Genomic DNA, 19892 nt, shown 5'->3' on the forward strand with positions numbered 1-19892 from the left:
GGCACGGCTCTGTGACAGGAGATCAAAGGGAGTTCAGTATACAAACTCCCTTTGATTTCCTCTCAGTCCCCGAATGCAGGAAGTGATGTAGATTACATCACTTCCTGCATTCAGTGTCACTCTCCAGCTACAGAAGCTGATGAAGCTGATCTCTGCTTCATCAGCTTCTCTGGGGGTCCCTAGGTGACAGGGGTCTTGGAGACCCCTGATGTCTACATAAAGAGGACCTGTCATGTAAATTGGCTATTGCATAGGGGGCTTCTTAGCCCCCATGTAATAGCAATAAAGCTGTGTGTAAAAAAAAAAAGTAATGCTAAAATTAAAGAATCATAAAAAAGAAGCATAAAAAAATTAAGAAAACATTTTTTTTAAGTCCTCGCCCCCCACATAGATATGCGTCGGGTGCGCCTACGTGCGAAAAAGACAATTGCGCTTATTGTGCTGCACATGTTAAATATCGCCGCAAACGTCGGAGTGAGAGCAATAATTTTAGAGCCATTAATCACTGATAATACTAAACTGATGAGCAGTAAAAGCGTTTTAGTCGTTGCCTATAGGCGTTTTTTAAGATTTTGCGGGCACACGCAATTTTAAGGCTTGACATGTTTGGGTCTATTTACCCGCAGTGACCCCGAATTGTATGTTCTACTAAAAATATGGGTAAGAATAAACTTTGTTTTTTTAAAAACATTTATGGTACTTTTTTCATCATATAGTAAAAAAAAAAAATACCCCCCCCCCCCCGGGGTGATTACAGCCAAAAAAAATCGTATCTGTTACATATAGTCCGGTCATGCTGACCTGGTGAGACACCATCAAATTTTTCAAGCCCTGTATATGTGTGTGTGTATATATATATATATATACCTGAACACAGTTTTAAACATCAGTTCTCAAACAGAAAAAGCATTCATAGACTGGAGAATAGTATTCTTCTCTAACAGATGACAGCTTCATGCAGATCATTCCCTGCTACCACTCGGCTTGGTGACTGTAAAGAAACAATTTGGAGTTGTTTTAGGTAACCAAGTTGTTTATAGATATTAAGATTCCTTTGTCCTATCCATCGTATTTTAGCAGGTTTGGATGAGGCTGCCTATAGGTCACTATTCAGAAAAAAGCCATGTACTAGTTTTGAAATAGCATATTGTTCTAATTGAATTTCATGCTGCACTCCAGACAGAGTGAGGAGGAGATAACATTTCTGTCAAGTTTTTATTTTTGTCTGTGATCCATCTGAGGGGATTTTTTTCTCCCCATTTCTTTCCCTGTGTCCCCATACAAGAAATTGACAAAATTTCTGTTCTACTTTATTGGTGTCTCCATTGAAGTGATCTCCTGCCATTTCCTGTTTTGGCAGGAAGTAGTACCAGAGAGAGCAATAAAAACCAAACAGAAATTGTAACCCTTGCCCATTCTATCCAACATAAAAAAAAAATGTTTTAGCTGGAGTTGGCTCTTAATCCAATTATGTGTTCATTTGGAAATCATTTAAATATATTATATTTATTTTTACATACAATTAGCATTGGCACTTAAATCCATCTTAATATCAGACTTGGCAACATACACAAATTGGGAGAGTGTACATTTGCATGTATGTTGTTCTCTGGTGCCAAACCTCTACATATTTCAAATTTGGCCAAAGTGTTGGGGGGAGGGAGGGGGGCTCTAGTCAAAAAGAAGCCTTGGTCCAAGAAGCCGGAAATTCAAGGCCATTCCCTTGTCACAGTGAAACAAGTGAATAATGTTTTAATTGCATGTGTGTCAGAGTTCATTTTTTTTTCTTTTTATGGTGTGATGTTTATGCATTCATTTTGATTTTAAATAGGGCTTCGGAAATTAACGATGAATTCCTCGATTTTAATTGTTAATTTTTTTGATCGATTAAAATTCTTTTGATAGGTACTCACCTCTCCGGCGGCTTCTGGGTCTCGTCGGAGATCCGGTGATGTCAACGGACTCCTCCCCCCTTCCCTAAGTGGCTCCGTCGGCTAACGAAGGAGTCCGGTGACGTCGATGTCCGTGACGGCTAATGAAGGGAAGGGGGGGAGGAGTCCGGTGACGTCGATGCCCGTGGCGTCACCGGACTCCTCCCCCTTCCCTTCGTTAGCAGTACCAGCCCTAATTTTAAACAATCTTTCCTCTGCGTATCCAGAAAAGTGAAAGTGAACATTGTTCATTATTGACCAATGCCAGGCATTTACCAATAATACTGACAAATTATCTTTGTTTTAGCACCTTCTATGAGAGGCTAAAAGAAAAAAGTTTTATGTGATTTTCCCCTTAAGTGTTTAGCTGAAGAGGTGAAAGTTTGGAAGTAAAGCTAAATTTCCTGGACAGTGTACTGTTGGCCCATTGCTAAACCAGGAAACTTTACGGTTACCAGGAAACATTGGAGACAAGCCATGGTCACAGATTTCCCATCTACCTTTTTCAACAGTGATATAAAGAATGTATACACTAACTAAAAGGTGCAGCCAAATGTGTATTAGGTAACCATAGAGAAATGTTTTTAAAATATTTCTTGCAATGTTTATGCTTCATTTCACACTGGCTGAACATCTTATAAGCACAAACATGGGTCAGTGTTGTGTTCTGAAACTTGCCATTACCACCCAGGACCGCAGGTAGTACAAACGATTACACATGGAAACACAACCATGGCTTTTTAAGCAGGAAGTAAGTATAACCCAGTAATGCAGAGCTGGTGGTCAGGGGCTACACATGTCATTTCTGTACCTTTCATAAATAATAATGGTTTTGAATCAGTTTTATTTTACAGTTGTTTTTAAAGTTTTCATTTTTTTTACTATTCTATAAAATATTTAACAAATAAACATTTAATCCACGGTGCATGATTCATGACACAGGATTTACTATGGGATTTCTAAACAGAGAAGCTGTTTTGCTGTTTCTCTTTTTTTTCCACCTGAACAGATTGAGGAGCATGGAGGGAATAAATCACTTGTTTGACTCATACACTTGTGTGTATGTATGTGTTAATTTCTTCTTGAGCTGCTGATCTTTAAATACTCCTTTTTCAGTAATGCAATTAAAGGGGATCTGGTAAACCCGTAAAAAGGAAAAAAGTGTGTGTTTGCCACTGTTGCCAGACAACTCTATTTTTAGGACATTGGGGTTGATTTACTAACCTTATAAACACGCCACGAACAAGTATACACCTCTGTAGTGTGTTCCCTCCCAGCATGATCTATTGGTGGAATCTAGACACCTTTGTAGTGTGTACACACCCAGCACAACGCAAAGCCCTGCATGAATTGCAAGGTGATGTTGTGTAAATTAGCTCTACATTGTGTTGCTTGCGTTGATGAATGCAGGAATGTAAATGCATGAGCTAATCATTTTTGTCTAAACTGTGAAGCAGCATTATATATGCATCATGTGCATGATTTTTCCATATATGGCATTAGCGGAAATATGCTTTTAGAGACTTTTTGGTTGATAAATACGTTTTGCTGTGTAAAAATCACACGCACCTAGTGTGTGCGTGCGTGTGTTTAGGTTATTAAATCACCCCCATTGTCTCAGTCTCCATCTGATGATAGATGAATGCACTTTGATACCAACAGTTATCTTCACATCGAGCGATGAGATTTTGGGGTTGAAGATTTCTTTTAGCATCAAACAGCTTTTGGGCTGAATTTGCTGGCCCAGCCAGTCCTGGACACATTAGCAGTTGTTTGAAATCTAAATATTTTCATTATAGTGGAATGATGTATTTTAATTAATTTGGCAATCTTTTCAAATTTCTTGCCAGACTTATAGGCATCCATAAGCTGCTTTGTAAGGGCTTTAGATAGTTCCTTTAATGTTGGCATATGATTATAGAAGTCAGTAGCAAAGAGAACACCAGACCCTAGATAGCTGAGGTTTAAATTAGACACATTCAATCGGCATACTCCCTAAGGAGGTTGTAATCATTGGCACCTACTGTGGAACACCTAATTGTAATTTCATGCATATCAACTGGTGGTAAATATAGGAGTGGGCTTCCTCGTGTGACAAATCTAGATTTTCATTACTTTAATTATAAGAATGAATACACCATGTGAATGTTGAAAAAGTCAACCATTTCAATGTGCAATACTTGTGCATAGAGGCTGCTGTAAGTTCCAATAGAAAAACAAATATTTCAGACAATTGGGAAAGGTGGGCTGATGCTATTGGCCATACTTTTTGTTCACCAGAATTCTAAAGTTAAAGTGTATTTTTACATAAAGTATTCAAGCTTCTATCTAGGGATTGCTAGAGAGCTGTCATGTTAGAAAGGGAGCAATAAAGAACTTACAATACCCTCTATACACAGGTAATGTTACTACTCCAATTCCCAAAATGTTGGGATACTGCGTAAAATATACATAAAAACAGAATGCAATGATTTGCAAATTTCGTAATCCCATATTTCATTCACAATAGAAAATAGAAAACCTAAAATGGTTAAACTGCGAAAATTTACCATTTTAAGAAATAAATAAGGTAATTTTGAAATTGATGGCAGCAACATGCTTCAAAAAAGTTAGGACAGGGCCATGTTTACCAGGGTTTAGTATCCCCTCTTCTTTTAATAACACTTTAAATGTCTGGGAACTGAGGAGACCAGTTGCTGGAGTAGCAGAAGAATATTGGCCCATTCTTGAGAAAATGGCAGCGTTTCTGGATCATGTTCCGATATGGCTTTTACTTTGCATGATAGAGCTTTAACTTGTATTTTTTAATGACACAATTAGCTGTGCCCACAGACCGTGATTTTTGGAAGTATACCTGAGCCCATGCATTGATGTCCATCACAGAATTATGACTGTTTTTAATACAGTGCCGTCTGAGGACCCAAAGATCACGGGCATCCAATATTGCATTTCGTCCTTGTCCCTAGCACACAGAGATTTCTCCAGATTCTCGGAATTCTTTTGATGATATTATGTACTGTAGATCAGGGCTAAAAATGTCAGGCCCTGAGCTACTAGCCAGGCCTTAAGAGTTATTCGCCACCAGTTGCCCCACCTAACCCCTACCCTGCCCCAGCCTTAACTCCACCAAGTCAGCAGTGTGACGCAAAGTACAGAGATCAGCAGTACAGAGGTCAGTAATGTAACGCACAGTACAGAGGTCAGCAGTACAGAGGTCAGTAATGTAACGCAGAGTACAGAGGTCAGTAATGTAACGCACAGTATAGAGGTCAGTAAGGTAACACAAAGAAAAGAGGTCAGCAGTACAGAGGTCAGTAATGTAACGCACAGTACAGAGGTCAGCAGTATAGAGGTCAGTAATGTAACGCATAGTATCGAGGTCAGTAATGTAATGCACAGTACAGAGGTCAGTAATATAACGCTCAGTACAGAGGTCATGAGTTCAGAGGTCAGTAATGTAACGCACAGTGCGGAGGTCAGTAATGTAACACAAACAGGTCAGCGGTGTATGGCAGAAAGAACAGGGACTTACAATGCACATAGCTGATCTGCCCTCTTCCTCTCCTGGTGGTGGTGCTAGGGGGGTACAGAGATGTATCCTTCAGGTCCCGCACTGCAAAAACTTGCAGCCGGCCAATAGCAGCTGCAGTCTTCCAGCCTACGAAAGCTGAGGTGGGTGGAGGAAGCGGCAGGTGGCCGTAGTGAAGGAAACACAGCCGAACTGATTCTTCTCCTTAGCAGCTACAGCTACACAGCGGCCGAGGAGGAGAAGAATCAGTTCGACTGTCTTTCCTTCGCTCCGGCCACAGAAGAAAGAAATGAAGCGAGCGATCGCCGCTGAAGAAGCGGCTGTAGTTTCACCCCCGCTGGTCCTGCCGTCTGCACCCCCTCCCCTGATGAGCCCTGCTGTAGATGATGATGATGATGATATATTTAAAGTCTTTGCCATTTTGGTGAACCTCTGCCCATCTTTACTTCTGAGAAACTCTGACTCTCTAAGCTCTTTTTATACCCAATCATGTTACTGACCTGTTGCCAATTAACATAATTAGTTGCAAAATGTTCTTCCAGCTCTTCCTTGTTGGTACCACTTACTTTGCCAGGTTTTTGTTGCCCTGTCCCAACTTTTTTTAGAAGAGTTGCAGCCATGAATTCCAAAATGACCTTTTTTTTGTACATTTTCTCAGTTTAAACATTTGATATGTTTTCTATTGTGAATAAAATCTGGGTTTATGATATTTGCAGCACATTGCATTCTGTTTTTATATAGACTCTACACAGCGTCCCAACTTTTTTGGAATTTGGGCTGTAGATGGGATAACAAGAGGAAAATCATGGGTCGCTTTAAGCAGTAGAGCTTGGTATACTTTTAGCCTGTTGATTGGACAAATAAAGAGCAGGGACACACTGACCGTATATTCTTCTCTTCTGTAAGCATGTTAACAGTGTTAGACTTACAGACTTGTACACTGCAGAAGATTATCCCATAGGGTTGATTTACTAAGTAGGTAGAGCATGTTCACTTTGCAAGTGAGTTTTCACTTAGTTTAGTGAATGTGGGGAAGCTGTGCTGACCTCAATCATCCAATCCTGTGCAAGCAATATTCCTGTTTATTTTCCTTGCATGTAATTAGGTGTTCTTTGCAAAGTAATTTAAGATAAGTTAAAATTCAATTTTTTTAAATGAGAATTACCTTGCATGATTTACTAGTAAATCATCTTTTAGATTGTAAGCCCTCACGGGCAGGGCCCTCCTTACCATCTTGTCTTAAATTGTATTGTGACTGTAATGTCTTCCTTATATTGTAAAGCGCTGTGCAAACTATTGGCGCTATATAAATCCTGTATAATAATAATAATAACAATAATAATAATAATTAGTAAATCTAGTACATTAACCCCATAGTGTTGCCCCTCTCTTTTCCTGTTCTGCCACACAGACAGATACAGGAAACCGATGTAAAGATAAATTAGGCACATATACTATTTGCGTTTTAAAATAAATGATTAAAAAAATGGCTGCTTACCTTCACAATGTAATGCCCTGTACAGCGATCAACCCTACCAGGCACTTCTGGGGTACAATAATTCATTCATAATGCATGTTTTGGGTGCAACATGACCCTTTCTTAAGCCATTATAAAAACGGTGAACAAAGCACTTTCAATAATTTGTAAAAAAAACATTCTTTACAATAAATTGCTGTAGTGAAAAACATATGGGACGTTAGCTAGGTACCAATAAGGCACCTCTAATGATGTGTGCTCCACTGGTGGGTCATGCTTCTTTCTTGACAAATGTTACTTATATGCAGCCTCTGACAGTGATGTCACCACTGAAGTTTTGGCAGTGAAACTGACAGTTGGGACTGGAGCACAGTGATCATGGCGGGTTGCTTGCTGTGCAGCTCTTCCATTCATTAAACTTCTTCTGTTCTTTTTAAAGAATGCAAGACTTTTTGTAATTGGACAAGGGGCACATGAACGTCACATTCTGCCTTTATCCAATCAAAGACGTTGTAATGTAATAGTTGTAATGATTTTTCGTTTTCACTAATTTTGATATTTTCTTGATTTTTGGTATTTTTTATTTTTGTGTAGAATTTGCCAGGTTTTCATTGCCTGATTTTTTCCCCATTGGGGAGATTTTACCTCACTTTCTATCCTGGTGAAAGCATCATCCAAAAAAAAAGTGAGGGGAAAACCTATTCAAGGAGGCGCAGGTATTACTAAAAACCCAACAGGGGTTTCAACCTTTACTCCATAAAAAAGTTTTGGCTTAACCTCCCTGGCGGTATTCCCGAGTGTGGCTCGGGGTTAAATTTCCTAGCTAGGAGCGGTAACCTCGAGCCACACTCGGGAATACCCCCTGAAATCACACTAACCTTGTCCCTCGATCCCCGCGGCATCTCGGCGTCTCCTTCGCACAATGCCGGCATCCGTCTCCAGCGTACGCTAACGTCATTGTCGTAAGGAGGCGGATCTGGCGCGAAATTCAAAAGTGAAACACCACATACATATTCTAATACATTGTATTATAGAGAAGACAGTGCTATTTCGTTACTTTTTCGATACTGTAGTTAATTTAAAATAAAAGGAACATCCTGCTTAAAACATTACACAGAAATGACAACTTGCTTTTACAAGATGAGTAATTTCTCAACACATTTTCAGCTGTTATTCAATAGAGAATAAAATAGCACAGAGGAGGTAGAATCCCAGACCTTTTCATTAAGTTATTAATTTAGACACGTTGTGTATCTCACCTGCTGAGTTGTACAGTATGTCCCAAAAAGAAAATGGTATCTGCTTTTTCCATGGCAAAATGGGTTGAAACATTGATACTAATGTGTTATAAATATTTCTCCATTTTGTGCCCTTATGCTTTTTTTTTTAAATATATTAACACATGTAAATAGTGTTCGCTTATCTCTAAATATGTCTGGAAAAATAATAGCCTGTAAATAAGCAACTACTAACCCATGGGACTTTATATAAGGCACTAAATCATTGGTGTACTACCAATATTAAGACCTTTTTTCTTCTTCTGCTAGACAACAAATGTGGAGAACCTTGCACTGCCATGGATCATGTCTGGAAGGCAGGCAACAAAAAGTCCAATAACTCTTTTGGATCTATGTTATGGAAAAGTTGATAATCTTAACCTTCTGTATGTGGTAAGTTTTTAAATCTGTTTTTATTTATGTTTTCTGTTAATGTAAGCCTCATGAGTAACATTTGGACACAGATTTCAATTCCCATACAGAATAAAAAGTATGTCCAACATTAGGACCTGATATATAATGATTAAAGTTACCAATACAGTGTACATTTGGTGCAACTGTGCACTGTATTGAAGCCGGTATTGGCACAGATCCTAATGGACCCATTCTTTGTAACTACAAAAGTCCAGGCAATCATTGGGATAGATTATCACTTAATGACATAGATACTGACATGGAGAAATACTAGAATTATAGAGCGTTTAGTGAGTTATGCCACTGAAAAGTTAGGAAGTTTGAAATTGTGAGCCCCACTACTGCCCTTATTTCAAAGGTATCAAGCCTAGTGTGTATACCCATCTGTCCCATATCCTATAGAATTTATGCAGTGTACCTCGTTGTTGATATGTAATGTTTTATGTGCAGGTAAAAAAACAGTGATAGGACATTTTGCAGAGATAAATTGCATGGAGACATAATTAAATTTTCTATGTTCACATGGTATACGCAAATTAAATTGAAAACCATGCAAATAATCAATTGCACATTCTTGAAACCTTTAAAAGTTATGTTTGCAGATGTGTCCAACCTACAAAGAGTCATACAATCCAAAATCAATACAATACAAATAGTAAATGTTGCCGGATGGAGACTCCCAAGGCAGGGTGAAGGCGATGGGATGGTGGTGGGGATGACTGATAATACCTGTGGATTCCTTGAGAAGCCAGTAGATGGGTCAAAGAGTTTGACTTTCTTTTTAGATAAACGATATATCAGTTTTGTGTATATTCACCTTTTCGGTGATTGTCATGTTAAATATATGAACTTGAAAAACATGCTTGTAGGTTAATTGGCTCCTGTGTAAACCGGCCTTAGTATGTGTATATACATGCATGTGAGAATGGGACCTTAGATTGTAAGCTCCTCGAGGGCAGGGACTGATATGAAAGAATAGTAAGTAAAATGATGAGTAAATTGGTGGCGCTATATACTGTAAATACCTGTAATAAATAATAAACTGGTCATTCAGATGGGAAATGTTTGTTCTTAGATGCAGTTTCCTGTTAGATGCTGATAGCAGAATGTTGTGAAACATGCATGTATAATTCCAACAGTTAAAAAATATTTTTATGCATATAGAGAAATCATTTTTTAAGATGGCATTATATAAAATCTCATGTAGAAATCATCATATCATGTAATTTAAAGATCTGAAGTATGAGTCTGTTGTTTTCAAATGAACTCATATTGAATGGAGACACATTTGGATTAATAATTAATATGGATCAGTGTAAAGTGTGAGCGCACTGTGACTTGAAGACAGATACAGTATATATTTTGGTTTATAAAGCTGGGGGAGTTACAATTGTGCTCTAAATAAGAGCTGGGCATTTATTTAGACTTAATAAAATAATTCCAAACCAGCAACTGTGGATGCAAAATGCGTAGCCTACACACAGTCTAAAGTGGTGCATGGATAAAAACTTGATCTTCTCCTTTTGAGTATCTAGACCAGGGGCGCCCACAATTTTTCGTCTGGAGATCTACTTTTCAAATGACGAACTCAATGAGATCTACCAACGAAAAAACACCTGCATTCAGGGGCGGGAGGGGGCATGGCGGTGCATTGAAGTCAATGGCTCCGCAGCCAGGCCCTTTGCGCACAGTGGGACCGTCTGCACCCGGAACCCAGGCACATTAGTGCCTGTGTTCCAGTCCAGTGCGATCCGCAAAAATGCTGCAAGCACTATGTTTGCAGATCGCACTGGACTGGAATGCAGGCACTGATGCCTGCGTTCCGGGTGCAGGCGATCGCACTGTGGGCCGGGGGCATGGCTGCGGTGCCATTGACTCCAGCACGGTTAGCTGCTGGAATGCACTGTATCGCATAGTAAACTCCCTCCTGCGTTCTGAAGTCAATGGCACACCGGCCATGCCACCCTTCCCAGCTGCAGTGCGTTCACGTGCACCAGAACGCGGCACAAAAATCTCTGCGTTCTGGTCCAGTGCTATCGGAAAAAAATGCTGCATGCACTATTTTTTCTGATCGCACTGGACCGAAATGTAGGCATTGTGGTTTCCGATATCTGGTGACTTCAATTCACCGCCACGGCCCCTCCCAGCCGAGAACGCAGGGGGTTTACCATGCGATACAGTGCATTCCGGCTATCCGCGCTGGAACGTACTGTACTGTAACTCGTGTGAAGCGTTTCAGCGCTATTGTCTCCGGAACGCATTGGAACGAATTGCAGCTAGCTCAGTTTGTTGTCGGGGGCGCGGCGGTGTGTTGAAGTGAATGGCACCGCAGCCACGCCCTCTGGACGCAATGCGATCGGCCGTACGGGAACTCAAGGCACATCAATGCCTGCGGTCCGGTCCAGTCATTTTTTCTGACCGGACCGCAGCCATTGATGTGCCTTGCGTTTCAGTGCGGATAGAATTTATGCAGTGTACCTCGTTGTTGATATGTAATGTTTTATGTGCAGGTAAAAAAACAGTGATAGGACATTTTGCAGAGATAAATTGCATGGAGACATAATTAAATTTTCTATGTTCACATGGTATACGCAAATTAAATTGAAAACCATGCAAATAATCAATTGCACATTCTTGAAACCTTTAAAAGTTATGTTTGCAGATGTGTCCAACCTACAAAGAGTCATACAATCCAAAATCAATACAATACAAATAGTAAATGTTGCCGGATGGAGACTCCCAAGGCAGGGTGAAGGCGATGGGATGGTGGTGGGGATGACTGATAATACCTGTGGATTCCTTGAGAAGCCAGTAGATGGGTCAAAGAGTTTGACTTTCTTTTTAGATAAACGATATATCAGTTTTGTGTATATTCACCTTTTCGGTGATTGTCATGTTAAATATATGAACTTGAAAAACATGCTTGTAGGTTAATTGGCTCCTGTGTAAACCGGCCTTAGTATGTGTATATACATGCATGTGAGAATGGGACCTTAGATTGTAAGCTCCTCGAGGGCAGGGACTGATATGAAAGAATAGTAAGTAAAATGATGAGTAAATTGGTGGCGCTATATACTGTAAATACCTGTAATAAATAATAAACTGGTCATTCAGATGGGAAATGTTTGTTCTTAGATGCAGTTTCCTGTTAGATGCTGATAGCAGAATGTTGTGAAACATGCATGTATAATTCCAACAGTTAAAAAATATTTTTATGCATATAGAGAAATCATTTTTTAAGATGGCATTATATAAAATCTCATGTAGAAATCATCATATCATGTAATTTAAAGATCTGAAGTATGAGTCTGTTGTTTTCAAATGAACTCATATTGAATGGAGACACATTTGGATTAATAATTAATATGGATCAGTGTAAAGTGTGAGCGCACTGTGACTTGAAGACAGATACAGTATATATTTTGGTTTATAAAGCTGGGGGAGTTACAATTGTGCTCTAAATAAGAGCTGGGCATTTATTTAGACTTAATAAAATAATTCCAAACCAGCAACTGTGGATGCAAAATGCGTAGCCTACACACAGTCTAAAGTGGTGCATGGATAAAAACTTGATCTTCTCCTTTTGAGTATCTAGACCAGGGGCGCCCACAATTTTTCGTCTGGAGATCTACTTTTCAAATGACGAACTCAATGAGATCTACCAACGAAAAAACACCTGCATTCAGGGGCGGGAGGGGGCATGGCGGTGCATTGAAGTCAATGGCTCCGCAGCCAGGCCCTTTGCGCACAGTGGGACCGTCTGCACCCGGAACCCAGGCACATTAGTGCCTGTGTTCCAGTCCAGTGCGATCAGCACAAATGCTGCAAGCACTATGTTTGCAGATCGCACTGGACTGGAATGCAGGCACTGATGCCTGCGTTCCGGGTGCAGGCGATCGCACTGTGGGCCGGGGGCATGGCTGCGGTGCCATTGACTCCAGCACGGTTAGCTGCTGGAATGCACTGTATCGCATAGTAAACTCCCTCCTGCGTTCTGAAGTCAATGGCACACCGGCCATGCCACCCTTCCCAGCTGCAGTGCGTTCACGTGCACCAGAACGCGGCACAAAAATCTCTGCGTTCTGGTCCAGTGCTATCGGAAAAAAATGCTGCATGCACTATTTTTTCTGATCGCACTGGACCGAAATGTAGGCATTGTGGTTTCCGATATCTGGTGACTTCAATTCACCGCCACGGCCCCTCCCAGCCGAGAACGCAGGGGGTTTACCATGCGATACAGTGCATTCCGGCTATCCGCGCTGGAACGTACTGTACTGTAACTCGTGTGAAGCGTTTCAGCGCTATTGTCTCCGGAACGCATTGGAACGAATTGCAGCTAGCTCAGTTTGTTGTCGGGGGCGCGGCGGTGTGTTGAAGTGAATGGCACCGCAGCCACGCCCTCTGGACGCAATGCGATCGGCCGTACGGGAACTCAAGGCACATCAATGCCTGCGGTCCGGTCCAGTCATTTTTTCTGACCGGACCGCAGCCATTGATGTGCCTTGCGTTTCAGTGCGGGTGATCGCATTGCGGCCAGAGGGGGTGGCTGCGGTACCATTCACTTCAACACACCGCCGCGCCTCGATCGGCCGTACGGGAACTCAAGGCACATCAATGCCTGCGGTCCGGTCCAGTCATTTTTTCTGACCGGACCGCAGCCATTGATGTGCCTTGCGTTTCAGTGCGGGTGATCGCATTGCGGCCAGAGGGGGTGGCTGCGGTACCATTCACTTCAACACACCGCCGCGCCTCCTCCTGCCCCACAGCAAACTGAGCTAGCCGCAATGCAATCCAATGCGTTGCAGACACAATACACTGAGGATGGTGTGAATGAGGCATTAGAAATCTTAACTGCGCAGCCCCTTAACTATACTATCAGCTCCCACTCAAGCCAATAGCCTACCTGCTTCGGGCTCTTCAGGTGTAGTCACAAAGTGCAGACAGGGAGGAGTGTCTAAAGCTGCAGGCGGGGAGGGACCGGTCAAATGTGCTGAAGAGAGGGAGGAGCTGCTAGTGTCACTAGTGCTGGATGCAATGGACAGTGAAGCGGAGGGGCGGGCCGAGGGGCAGGAGCAAGTGTCTCATGGAAGTGGCGGCATGCCTATGCTACGCTACCGCTACAGACAGGAGGGGAGAGCCGAATGTGTCGGATGCTTTAGCGTCCGACATATTTGGGTAAACGGAACGCGGGACAGGGAGTCGACCCGCGATCTACCAGCGATAGCTTTGCGATCGACTGGTAGATCGCGATCAACCTTGTGGGCACCCCTGATCTAGGCGTATGAAGCCTTGGCATGAACCCATCCTTACATTTATTGCGCTAAAGTATTAAATAACACTTGCTTTAACCCTTTCGCTGCCAAGGACGTATGGCATGCGGACCTACAAAAGTGCTTCCAGAAGCTTCAGACTGGTGAATTGCAGGTTTAAAGCCCTAAATTATACAATTACCAATCACCAGCAGAAGTTGCAGCTCTAGCAAACTGGTTTCGGCCTACGTGTTAAGTAACAAGTGATAAAGACAACTACATGTTGGAAGAGGATTAATCTAAGGCCCATGTCACACTAGTAGTTTTATAGCAGCTATATGGAATAGATTTAAAAGGACTTCTTATCATTCTGTTCTGATGTCCTTGTACACCACTTTGCTTTACGGTATATGCTCACCCATGCCTAACCCTCTTTATATACTGTAAGCGTTATTGATCTCCCCACCCTCTCCTTTAAAAGCATTCAGGGTTGCTACTATTCTTTCTGGCTTAAGTGTTTGTCTCCATTTGCATTATCTGCTGTAAGGGCTCTTACATTCATGCATGTCTCTTTTAGAGATTACTCATCTTTCAGTGAATTTGTTCTTATTATAGACCTCCCTCTCCCTTAAGTGAAGGGGTTAGGGGGTTCTACTTAGACCTCTGGCTGTTGAATGGTTGATCTTTTTTTGGATATACTATGTCAAAACTTACATTCCCTAAAGTCAAGAATTTAGTATGCCAGGCTTAAGCCTTTACCTTGGTTAACATTACTTTCTAGTTGTTGCCCCACTTGCTTTTTCTTTATGGTGCATGAATGCTTGTCCCCCACATTGCTAATTGAGGCCCATCATTCTTCAGGTAGCAGTTTCCCCCTGCTGGTGATTACCTGTGCTGGTCTTGAGCACAAACCCCCCTCGGTTGCGTCAATTTCCATATTTTGTTGACTGTACTTCATCTAGCCTTGTTCAGGTGTTGATCCCTTCACATACTGTTTGTATTATGATTTCCACATCTGTTGAATCTCCCAGAGGCTATTGCGCACCCCTCAGCTAGACTGCTTGTGGACATCCGAAATGTCTAAGAATTACTAAATTCCTATGTCCCCCAATGGATGATAAAAAAAATAAACCATACATTATTTTTCTTAAAGTTCATTAAGGGACACAGGCCCAGACCCTTTGTGTTATTGACCTTACTGTATGTACTGCTTGAGCACAAAACAGAGGCTTGATGATTCAGGGTGGGATTATACAGAGGATGGCTTAACATTTTTTGTTTGCTAGTGTCCCAGTGGCTCCATATATGTTTGGGACACAGGAATGAATTAGTAAAATATGTGTAACTGCTTTAAAAATACAATTACTTTTAAATATTAATCTGACCTTAAATATGATTGTGTTAGGATTGAATGCCATGTAAAAAGGGTTGGAAATGTAAAGCATTTTCTCCCCCTGCTCCATGTGGATATTCAATACTTTGTAGGTCCTTTTTCTGTTCTAGGATTCGTGTCTATTAAAAAAGCAAGAATGTTTTATTGTTCCACCTGTACCAGGTATACACATGATGTTGTATCTCATCTATATGTACTTATAAATGGCCCAATTATTAAGCAGCAGATTAAGCCATTTAAAATCTAATCTGCCTGGCACTGAATGATCTACACATGATGACCATATCTAAATTTCGCTTATATACCCAAAATTGCTGACATTTTTCAAGCTTACCAAGAATGTTGAATCTCATGAAGTCTGCAGGTATAGTTAAATCTGCCACAGATTTTGCCTGCTGATCTTCAGCTAGTTTTGGTAAGGTATGGTTATATTAGATGCCCTTCTATATGTGAGCATTCACAGTAATGCTCCTTGTTTAACTTTTATTCCACTGATTTGGTTTGTTGTTGGACTGTCATAGCCTATTTGAAGCTAAATTTGAAAGTTAAGTGCCATTACACAATTTCTGTCATTTAAAGGTCGAAGGGCAGAGTATAAAATGCCTTGCTTATGCAGGGAAATAGCAGTGTAAGCATCAGATCCCCCTATTGTTTGTCTTATGGGTGTGACCTTTTCTGTTTGAATTGAAGCAAATTGGCATTGACAGCTTGTGATAGCCACTGATCTAGCTTGAAAAACACTATTGTAAAGTCTGTCTCAGCAGAAGTGCTTTCCTTCCTGAATAATTCATAACCAGCATTACTCATATAGTGCACCTGCTGGCAGGATTTTACATTTGTTTATTAAAATGAGTGCAGCAGGATTTGCAATTAAGTCTTTGAGACCTATGACCATTTTGCTAACATATTGTTTTACAATGTAGTTAATTAGCATCAACAAAAGCATATATTTGCATTCCCAATGTATTACTTGAATGGTAATCAGGAGGGTATAAGGTAATGTTGATGAATGTCATAGTAATTTAATTGTAAGAAGAAAGAAAGTATGATTGATTGAATTTTTCTAGTGGAAGTAGCGTCTGATGTGATTTTGTTTAATTTATTGAATTCCATTATTTTTCAGTGACATATTATTCTGCCTTTTAGAGGGTATATGTTTACAATTCTCATAAGTCCCTGCCCCAGAGGAGCTAGAATCTAACCACTCCATAAAATTATTGGAATTGCCATTATCAGAACTTTTTGGAAATGTATATCTCTATCACTAAAAAGATAGAACTTGGTTTGAGGTGCATTTTGATAGTGTTGTAACATGCTAGACAAAAGCCTTGCTTCTCAAAAAATGCCACATTAAAGCCTGAGTCTGAAATGTTAGTTGACCTGAGCCATAATCTTGCTAAAGGCTTACGAGCTAACAATGAATTATACTACTGAGATGTAATGCTACAGAGCTCTGAAAATGTACAATCTTTTTCCTATAGGCTATTGCATTTTGAGGTTGCTAGTGATGTCCCTTTTGGCTTTTATAAAGACTTTTTGAAGAGAAGCTAACTGCAGGTCGCAGAAGTAGACAGTATTGGTACTTTCAAGTAGATATTAGGAAGATTGAACCCCAAAAACGTTTTAGTTTTGGCTAGCTTGGGGAAGGGATAGCCTGATAGCCTTCAATAGGAATGCCTGTAAGTGCGTGATACAGCCAACTTTAAGCTTTTGTTTTCCGCAAAAGAAGCAGCTCTCCTCCTCTTTGTAAACACGCCTGAAGCTGAATATGCCTGCAAAAACACATGAAAAACACTTTAATTACGCACCTTGACACGCATAAAATGCTCAAAAAGGTTTACAAAATACCTGAAAAAGAACTAAAAATGTAGACACTGAGATGTGAATGGAGCCTTCAAGCGTATATCAAAGGAAAATATTTACAAAAAAACAGATAACCTATTTAGTACATCTCTGCAATATATGCTCATGATTTATCTCCTTAAATACACTGCAAGTACAGAAAAATAACTGTTGATGTGCCAGAAATATAGTATGCTCCTACCTGTTTGAGGTGCTGTTAGCTCTGCCTACTTAATTTCTGCTGAATTACAAAAGACACCTACTCCTATAACAAAACTATTTAATTGGTATAATTAGCTGACCAAAAAAGAGCAAATAAAGGAAGTTCATTTTTAGGATTTACATACACTTAATACATACAGTAAGTGATATCATTGCTTTAAACCAAATCCCTAAGCTTTTGATTCACAAGGTATCTTACACATTTTATTATCACTTACTGATAACCTTTATTGTTCCTTTCACTTGTCCCTGTTTTTCAGGATATTGGCAGTGTTTACCATTAATGTGGTGGCATTTACCAATGGTCAGGTTTGCTTAGTGTGTGCACTTATTTATTTTTAGTTTTTTATCTTTACTGTTCTCTTATTGTTGCAAAAAAATACAAGCATCAGTGCCCAAGTAAGCACAACATAATATTTATACAGTAATTTAAATAATATAATTTTAAATGATTTTTAGAAAAACAATAAACATAGGGGAATTGTTTTTTGTACATGATATTGCTATATAGATAAGTTTCTTCCTTTCTTTTTCTTTCAATGTTTAAGCTGCAGGATACACCATATTCTAAAGCCAAAAATATATTAAAACATGTCACAATGCGTTTTAAAAAGATTTATGGGTTGCATTTCTTATAGCATTTAATTTAGCCTGTAGATCTGAGTTGCCTTGTCTCTTAGTATTTCATTTTCTGTTTAATATAATTTCACTGCTGTTTATACAACCAAAAACAATGAATGGAGGGCAAATCAACCAATTAACATTTGTTCCTCTTTTGTTTGGTATGATTTATTTTATATTGCAGTGTTTTCATTCCTAATGAAATAGCTAGAGAATATATTTTAAATATACTTTGTAGGAACTCATAATAGGATAATTTTACTAAATTAGCAGAAAAACATTGATCAATCAGTATCTGTTGTAAGGAAATGAGTCCTTTGTATAAAGGAAGAAAACTGTTTTATATTCCTTTTACCTCCGGAGGCATAAAGATCCATCACAACTTTCCTGTCAGCCACTTACTATAACTGCTCATATGGAGACACGTTTGTAATTAAAGTTTGTAATTAAAGTGGGATCTACCCACCATTTAGGTAGAGAAGGCAGAATATGATCTCCCACTGGTTCTTTGATGCTTTCCATGGCCTGGTTGGGAGATCTCCCCTCAACACAGGCATGGCTTGAGAGATAAAGATCTGTTGTAAGTAGTTCTTTATGGTTCTTCTATGGAGAAAGCATAACGGAGTTGATGTCACCATACTGTTGATTTAATCAGCTCCAAGTTGGCCTTCTTTACTTGCCTGCAGCTGAAATCAATACCACATTTAATGCACTAAAGGTTTTGGGCATGCTCAGTGCTCACACACAGGTCTGTATGTGCCTGCTGTGTTAAGCTGCCCATACGCCTGATGATTATTGCACGATGATTGCGGGTGATCCCGCGATCGTACGATAATCGTAAGGTATATGGGCAGCATGCGACCGCATATACTGTAAGGTCGCACGACTTTCGTCTTATGATCACGCTAGAAAACCCGCCGAAAAGCGTACGATTTTCGGCGGGTTGGTAGCGCGATCGCAAGACGAAAGCCGCATGGGCCGAGGTGCGCAAGCTCACCATTGCACCATTGCTCACCATTGCAATCATCTGTAAGCCCTCCCCTCAGTACGATCTGCCTGTCCAAGATGGGCAGGTCGTACGAAATTTGCCTGGGGTGTAAAGGATTATTTAATTCCTTTAAGCATATCTTATTGTTACTTGTCAGCAGACATGTGGTTGTGAATGCAGGTGTTACTATGCCCCATGTCCTTTATTCTGCCATTGTGAAACAAAGCACTGCACAGCCCCTTTGTCCTTTGGCTCTGTGTTTGCGTGTACCCCTTGCCACCCTGGTCTAACCATACCTGGAATAAATGATGATGATAATAATAGTAATTTAATGATAATAGTAATTTATCTTGTTACTTGAGGATCAAGAAGGATAAGACCATTTTCATGCATGCACTACTAATCACCATTGCTGGCACACTTGACAAAGTCACGTAGCACTGTTGCTTTGAGTAAAGAACCCCGATGCTCAGAGTTTAGGATGACTGTCTTGTAAGTCACAGCAAGTGACATTCAGTCAAACTTTAAATAATTATAGAAGTAAAATAAAGTTTTCAAAATGTTTTTGGACTATAAAGAACTCCGGGTAAAAATGTTATTAACCTTTGGGCTACCACCACACTGCAAGGGTTACGTGCTCATTTTTGCCTAGGGTAAAAAATAACTCGCCTGATCCCCTGAGCCAATCGGCTGTCACAGCGCTCTCTCCTGCCTGTCTCGTCCTCCTCTGCAGCAATGGTATGTCACCCAGTATCCTTACGTCCTATGCACGGTGTATAGAACCTAATGACTCAGAGACCTCAGACTGCTGCAGCGGAGGGGGGGAGACGATCCAGGGGCCGGTCCAAGAGCAAGCCACTTCGAAGGATTGGTTGAGTATAATCTTTTTTATTTTTAACCCTAAGAAAAATGAACACTTAACCGTTGCAGTGCGGGGGTACAATTTTTG

Source organism: Nanorana parkeri, unplaced genomic scaffold (genome assembly GCF_000935625.1).
Source record: "Nanorana parkeri isolate BGI_ZX_2015 unplaced genomic scaffold, ASM93562v1 scaffold441, whole genome shotgun sequence".
Taxonomy (NCBI): Eukaryota; Metazoa; Chordata; class Amphibia; order Anura; family Dicroglossidae; genus Nanorana; species Nanorana parkeri.